General features: G+C 32.1%; 7 non-coding genes across 7 annotated transcripts; all 7 read right to left on the minus strand.

The window, feature by feature from the left end:
* Positions 1-125: 125 nt before the first annotated feature.
* TRNAS-AGA (transfer RNA serine (anticodon AGA)) lies at positions 126-207 on the minus strand. Its single transcript has one exon. It is a non-coding gene; the product is annotated as a tRNA-Ser (tRNA).
* Positions 208-1314: 1107 nt separating this feature from the next.
* On the minus strand, positions 1315-1396 carry TRNAS-AGA (transfer RNA serine (anticodon AGA)). Its single transcript has one exon. It is a non-coding gene; the product is annotated as a tRNA-Ser (tRNA).
* A 1107-nt stretch (positions 1397-2503) lies between these two features.
* On the minus strand, positions 2504-2585 carry TRNAS-AGA (transfer RNA serine (anticodon AGA)). The gene has a single exon. It is a non-coding gene; the product is annotated as a tRNA-Ser (tRNA).
* Positions 2586-3692: 1107 nt separating this feature from the next.
* TRNAS-AGA (transfer RNA serine (anticodon AGA)) lies at positions 3693-3774 on the minus strand. The gene has a single exon. It is a non-coding gene; the product is annotated as a tRNA-Ser (tRNA).
* A 1107-nt stretch (positions 3775-4881) lies between these two features.
* On the minus strand, positions 4882-4963 carry TRNAS-AGA (transfer RNA serine (anticodon AGA)). The gene has a single exon. It is a non-coding gene; the product is annotated as a tRNA-Ser (tRNA).
* A 1107-nt stretch (positions 4964-6070) lies between these two features.
* On the minus strand, positions 6071-6152 carry TRNAS-AGA (transfer RNA serine (anticodon AGA)). Its single transcript has one exon. It is a non-coding gene; the product is annotated as a tRNA-Ser (tRNA).
* A 1107-nt stretch (positions 6153-7259) lies between these two features.
* TRNAS-AGA (transfer RNA serine (anticodon AGA)) lies at positions 7260-7341 on the minus strand. The gene has a single exon. It is a non-coding gene; the product is annotated as a tRNA-Ser (tRNA).
* Positions 7342-7500: the final 159 nt, after the last annotated feature.

Below are 7500 nucleotides of genomic sequence, written 5' to 3' on the forward strand. Positions count from 1 at the left end.
AAAGATAAAAAAGAGAACAGACTGGCATCCCAAATATTTTGATTCACTAATGCCTGTTCTCACTCTTAGCATCACTAACTGCAAGATTTGGTAAAATTTGAAGAAAAAGAAAACATCAATCTGCACGAAGTCGGCAGGATTTGAACCTACGCGGGGAGACCCCAATGGATTTCTAGTCCATCGCCTTAACCACTCGGCCACAACTACCTCACATGTGTTAAAGTGTTTATTTTAACATAATTAGGAGAAGGGTTTATGTTTTGCATGGTTTGCATGGTTTAGAATGTGTAAAATTACATAAATGGCCATCTAAGATAATCAAAAAAAATTGTTTCCTTCGAGCCGGAATTGAACCAGCGACCTAAGGATTGCTGTACCAAACTCCTCTACAGTCAGAAGTTTAACTTAAATTTGTTATTTTTCTATCATCTGGCAACAGCTAGTTTAGAAAGCAGTTTTCATAGATCTTCCATCTGTAGCCACATTTACATCAAAATTAGAGATACTTTAAAATATAAACACTTTTTCACTTTTCAAATTTAGCTTGTTTTTTTAAGTGTTTAATTGTTGAAGAAATAATGGGGCCCAAATATAATATTGCAGCAAAACAAAATATAGAAAAAGCTACGTTGCATATGTAAATTAAAATCAACTAATCAAAAATATGCCATATCAAAATCATATCTACCTTAGAACTCACAAATTAACAGATTTATCTACTAACAATTGGGCTTAATTTTGCACATTCTAATGACCAAATGTATTTGATATTTTGCTAGATATAGCTTTAAAACATCAACACTTTTTCACTTTTCAAATTTAGCTTGTTTTTTTAACTGTTTAATTGTTCAAGAAATAATGGAGCCCAAATATAGTCTTGCAGCAAACCAAAATATGGAAAGCTAATTTCTTTATGTAAATTAAAATCAACTAATCAAAAATATACTATATCAAAACACAATTTGTCTTGTATCTACCTTAGAACTCACAGATTAACAGATTAATCTCCTAACAATTGATCTTAATTTTGCACCTTCTAGTGTGCCAAATGTCTTTGATATTTTGCTAGATATACAAACATTTCTTTCAATGTTGACATTGAATATGCATTTCCAAATAAATAAAAGGTAATCAGTGTGGCTGCTAAGAGTGACTGGGCTTAGGCTCAATGAATGGAAGAAAATGTGTGAAAGATAAAAAAGAGAACAGACTGGCATCCCAAATATTTTGATGCACTAATGCCTGTTCTCACTCTTAGCATCACTAGCTGCAAGATTTGGTAAAATTTGAAGAAAAAGAAAACATCAATCTGCACGTAGTCGGCAGGATTTCAACCAACGCGGGGAGACCCCAATGGATTTCTAGTCCATCGCCTTAACCACTCGGCCACAACTACCTCACATGTGTTAAAGTGTTTATTTTAACATAATTAGGAGAAGGGTTTATGTTTTGCATGGTTTGCATGGTTTAGAATGTGTAAAATTACATAAATGGCCATCTAAGATAATCAAAAAAAATTGTTTCCTTCGAGCCGGAATTGAACCAGCGACCTAAGGATTGCTGTACCAAACTCCTCTACAGTCAGAAGTTTAACTTAAATTTGTTATTTTTCTATCATCTGGCAACAGCTAGTTTAGAAAGCAGTTTTCATAGATCTTCCATCTGTAGCCACATTTACATCAAGATTAGAGATACTTTAAAATATCAACACTTTTTCACTTTTCAAATTTAGCTTGTTTTTTTAAGTGTTTAATTGTTGAAGAAATAATGGGGCCCAAATATAATATTGCAGCAAAACAAAATATAGAAAAAGCTACGTTGCATATGTAAATTAAAATCAACTAATCAAAAATATGCCATATCAAAATCATATCTACCTTAGAACTCACAAATTAACAGATTTATCTACTAACAATTGGGTTTAATTTTGCACATTATAATGACCAAATGTATTTGATATTTTGCTAGATATAGCTTTAAAACATCAACACTTTTTCACTTTTCAAATTTAGCTTGTTTTTTTAACTGTTTAATTGTTCAAGAAATAATGGAGCCCAAATATAGTCTTGCAGCAAACCAAAATATGGAAAACTAATTTCTTTATGTAAATTAAAATCAACTAATCAAAAATATGCCATATCAAAACACAATTTGTCTTGTATCTACCTTAGAACTCACAGATTAACAGATTAATCTCCTAACAATTGATGTTAATTTTGCACCTCCTAGTGTGCCAAATGTCTTTGATATTTTGCTAGATATACAAACATTTCTTTCAATGTTGACATTGAATATGCATTTCCAAATAAATAAAAGGTAATCAGTGTGGCTGCTAAGAGTGACTGGGCTTAGGCTCAATGAATGGAAGAAAATGTGTGAAAGATAAAAAAGAGAACAGACTGGCATCCCAAATATTTTGATGCACTAATGCCTGTTCTCACTCTTAGCATCACTAGCTGCAAGATTTGGTAAAATTTGAAGAAAAAGAAAACATCAATCTGCACGTAGTCAGCAGGATTTGAACCTATGCGGGGAGACCCCAATGGATTTCTAGTCCATTGCCTTAACCACTCGGCCACAACTACCTCACATGTGTTAAAGTGTTTATTTTAACATAATTAGGAGAAGGGTTTATGTTTTGCATGGTTTGCATGGTTTAGAATGTGTAAAATTACATAAATGGCCATCTAAGATAATCAAAAAAAATTGTTTCCTTCGAGCCGGAATTGAACCAGCGACCTAAGGATTGCTGTACCAAACTCCTCTACAGTCAGAAGTTTAACTTAAATTTGTTATTTTTCTATCATCTGGCAACAGCTAGTTTAGAAAGCAGTTTTCATAGATCTTCCATCTGTAGCCACATTTACATCAAGATTAGAGATACTTTAAAATATCAACACTTTTTCACTTTTCAAATTTAGCTTGTTTTTTTAAGTGTTTAATTGTTCAAGAAATAATGGGGCCCAAATATAATATTGCAGCAAAACAAAATATAGAAAAAGCTACGTTGCATATGTAAATTAAAATCAACTAATCAAAAATATGCCATATCAAAATCGTATCTACCTTAGAACTCACAAATTAACAGATTTATCTACTAACAATTGGGCTTAATTTTGCACATTCTAATGACCAAATGTATTTGATATTTTGCTAGATATAGCTTTAAAACATCAACACTTTTTCACTTTTCAAATTTAGCTTGTTTTTTTAACTGTTTAATTGTTCAAGAAATAATGGAGCCCAAATATAGTCTTGCAGCAAACCAAAATATGGAAAGCTAATTTCTTTATGTAAATTAAAATCAACTAATCAAAAATATACTATATCAAAACACAATTTGTCTTGTATCTACCTTAGAACTCACAGATTAACAGATTAATCTCCTAACAATTGATCTTAATTTTGCACCTTCTAGTGTGCCAAATGTCTTTGATATTTTGCTAGATATACAAACATTTCTTTCAATGTTGACATTGAATATGCATTTCCAAATAAATAAAAGGTAATCAGTGTGGCTGCTAAGAGTGACTGGGCTTAGGCTCAATGAATGGAAGAAAATGTGTGAAAGATAAAAAAGAGAACAGACTGGCATCCCAAATATTTTGATGCACTAATGCCTGTTCTCACTCTTAGCATCACTAGCTGCAAGATTTGGTAAAATTTGAAGAAAAAGAAAACATCAATCTGCACGTAGTCGGCAGGATTTCAACCAACGCGGGGAGACCCCAATGGATTTCTAGTCCATCGCCTTAACCACTCGGCCACAACTACCTCACATGTGTTAAAGTGTTTATTTTAACATAATTAGGAGAAGGGTTTATGTTTTGCATGGTTTGCATGGTTTAGAATGTGTAAAATTACATAAATGGCCATCTAAGATAATCAAAAAAAATTGTTTCCTTCGAGCCGGAATTGAACCAGCGACCTAAGGATTGCTGTACCAAACTCCTCTACAGTCAGAAGTTTAACTTAAATTTGTTATTTTTCTATCATCTGGCAACAGCTAGTTTAGAAAGCAGTTTTCATAGATCTTCCATCTGTAGCCACATTTACATCAAAATTAGAGATACTTTAAAATATAAACACTTTTTCACTTTTCAAATTTAGCTTGTTTTTTTAAGTGTTTAATTGTTGAAGAAATAATGGGGCCCAAATATAATATTGCAGCAAAACAAAATATAGAAAAAGCTACGTTGCATATGTAAATTAAAATCAACTAATCAAAAATATGCCATATCAAAATCATATCTACCTTAGAACTCACAAATTAACAGATTTATCTACTAACAATTGGGCTTAATTTTGCACATTCTAATGACCAAATGTATTTGATATTTTGCTAGATATAGCTTTAAAACATCAACACTTTTTCACTTTTCAAATTTAGCTTGTTTTTTTAACTGTTTAATTGTTCAAGAAATAATGGAGCCCAAATATAGTCTTGCAGCAAACCAAAATATGGAAAGCTAATTTCTTTATGTAAATTAAAATCAACTAATCAAAAATATACTATATCAAAACACAATTTGTCTTGTATCTACCTTAGAACTCACAGATTAACAGATTAATCTCCTAACAATTGATCTTAATTTTGCACCTTCTAGTGTGCCAAATGTCTTTGATATTTTGCTAGATATACAAACATTTCTTTCAATGTTGACATTGAATATGCATTTCCAAATAAATAAAAGGTAATCAGTGTGGCTGCTAAGAGTGACTGGGCTTAGGCTCAATGAATGGAAGAAAATGTGTGAAAGATAAAAAAGAGAACAGACTGGCATCCCAAATATTTTGATGCACTAATGCCTGTTCTCACTCTTAGCATCACTAGCTGCAAGATTTGGTAAAATTTGAAGAAAAAGAAAACATCAATCTGCACGTAGTCGGCAGGATTTCAACCAACGCGGGGAGACCCCAATGGATTTCTAGTCCATCGCCTTAACCACTCGGCCACAACTACCTCACATGTGTTAAAGTGTTTATTTTAACATAATTAGGAGAAGGGTTTATGTTTTGCATGGTTTGCATGGTTTAGAATGTGTAAAATTACATAAATGGCCATCTAAGATAATCAAAAAAAATTGTTTCCTTCGAGCCGGAATTGAACCAGCGACCTAAGGATTGCTGTACCAAACTCCTCTACAGTCAGAAGTTTAACTTAAATTTGTTATTTTTCTATCATCTGGCAACAGCTAGTTTAGAAAGCAGTTTTCATAGATCTTCCATCTGTAGCCACATTTACATCAAGATTAGAGATACTTTAAAATATCAACACTTTTTCACTTTTCAAATTTAGCTTGTTTTTTTAAGTGTTTAATTGTTGAAGAAATAATGGGGCCCAAATATAATATTGCAGCAAAACAAAATATAGAAAAAGCTACGTTGCATATGTAAATTAAAATCAACTAATCAAAAATATGCCATATCAAAATCATATCTACCTTAGAACTCACAAATTAACAGATTTATCTACTAACAATTGGGTTTAATTTTGCACATTATAATGACCAAATGTATTTGATATTTTGCTAGATATAGCTTTAAAACATCAACACTTTTTCACTTTTCAAATTTAGCTTGTTTTTTTAACTGTTTAATTGTTCAAGAAATAATGGAGCCCAAATATAGTCTTGCAGCAAACCAAAATATGGAAAACTAATTTCTTTATGTAAATTAAAATCAACTAATCAAAAATATGCCATATCAAAACACAATTTGTCTTGTATCTACCTTAGAACTCACAGATTAACAGATTAATCTCCTAACAATTGATGTTAATTTTGCACCTCCTAGTGTGCCAAATGTCTTTGATATTTTGCTAGATATACAAACATTTCTTTCAATGTTGACATTGAATATGCATTTCCAAATAAATAAAAGGTAATCAGTGTGGCTGCTAAGAGTGACTGGGCTTAGGCTCAATGAATGGAAGAAAATGTGTGAAAGATAAAAAAGAGAACAGACTGGCATCCCAAATATTTTGATGCACTAATGCCTGTTCTCACTCTTAGCATCACTAGCTGCAAGATTTGGTAAAATTTGAAGAAAAAGAAAACATCAATCTGCACGTAGTCAGCAGGATTTGAACCTATGCGGGGAGACCCCAATGGATTTCTAGTCCATTGCCTTAACCACTCGGCCACAACTACCTCACATGTGTTAAAGTGTTTATTTTAACATAATTAGGAGAAGGGTTTATGTTTTGCATGGTTTGCATGGTTTAGAATGTGTAAAATTACATAAATGGCCATCTAAGATAATCAAAAAAAATTGTTTCCTTCGAGCCGGAATTGAACCAGCGACCTAAGGATTGCTGTACCAAACTCCTCTACAGTCAGAAGTTTAACTTAAATTTGTTATTTTTCTATCATCTGGCAACAGCTAGTTTAGAAAGCAGTTTTCATAGATCTTCCATCTGTAGCCACATTTACATCAAGATTAGAGATACTTTAAAATATCAACACTTTTTCACTTTTCAAATTTAGCTTGTTTTTTTAAGTGTTTAATTGTTCAAGAAATAATGGGGCCCAAATATAATATTGCAGCAAAACAAAATATAGAAAAAGCTACGTTGCATATGTAAATTAAAATCAACTAATCAAAAATATGCCATATCAAAATCGTATCTACCTTAGAACTCACAAATTAACAGATTTATCTACTAACAATTGGGCTTAATTTTGCACATTCTAATGACCAAATGTATTTGATATTTTGCTAGATATAGCTTTAAAACATCAACACTTTTTCACTTTTCAAATTTAGCTTGTTTTTTTAACTGTTTAATTGTTCAAGAAATAATGGAGCCCAAATATAGTCTTGCAGCAAACCAAAATATGGAAAGCTAATTTCTTTATGTAAATTAAAATCAACTAATCAAAAATATACTATATCAAAACACAATTTGTCTTGTATCTACCTTAGAACTCACAGATTAACAGATTAATCTCCTAACAATTGATCTTAATTTTGCACCTTCTAGTGTGCCAAATGTCTTTGATATTTTGCTAGATATACAAACATTTCTTTCAATGTTGACATTGAATATGCATTTCCAAATAAATAAAAGGTAATCAGTGTGGCTGCTAAGAGTGACTGGGCTTAGGCTCAATGAATGGAAGAAAATGTGTGAAAGATAAAAAAGAGAACAGACTGGCATCCCAAATATTTTGATGCACTAATGCCTGTTCTCACTCTTAGCATCACTAGCTGCAAGATTTGGTAAAATTTGAAGAAAAAGAAAACATCAATCTGCACGTAGTCGGCAGGATTTCAACCAACGCGGGGAGACCCCAATGGATTTCTAGTCCATCGCCTTAACCACTCGGCCACAACTACCTCACATGTGTTAAAGTGTTTATTTTAACATAATTAGGAGAAGGGTTTATGTTTTGCATGGTTTGCATGGTTTAGAATGTGTAAAATTACATAAATGGCCATCTAAGATAATCAAAAAAAATTGTTTCCTTCGAGCCGGAATTGAACCAGCGACCTAAG

Source organism: Taudactylus pleione, unplaced genomic scaffold (assembly GCF_031769625.1).
Source record: "Taudactylus pleione unplaced genomic scaffold, aTauple2 ptg000050l, whole genome shotgun sequence".
NCBI classification, from domain to species: Eukaryota; Metazoa; Chordata; class Amphibia; order Anura; family Myobatrachidae; genus Taudactylus; species Taudactylus pleione.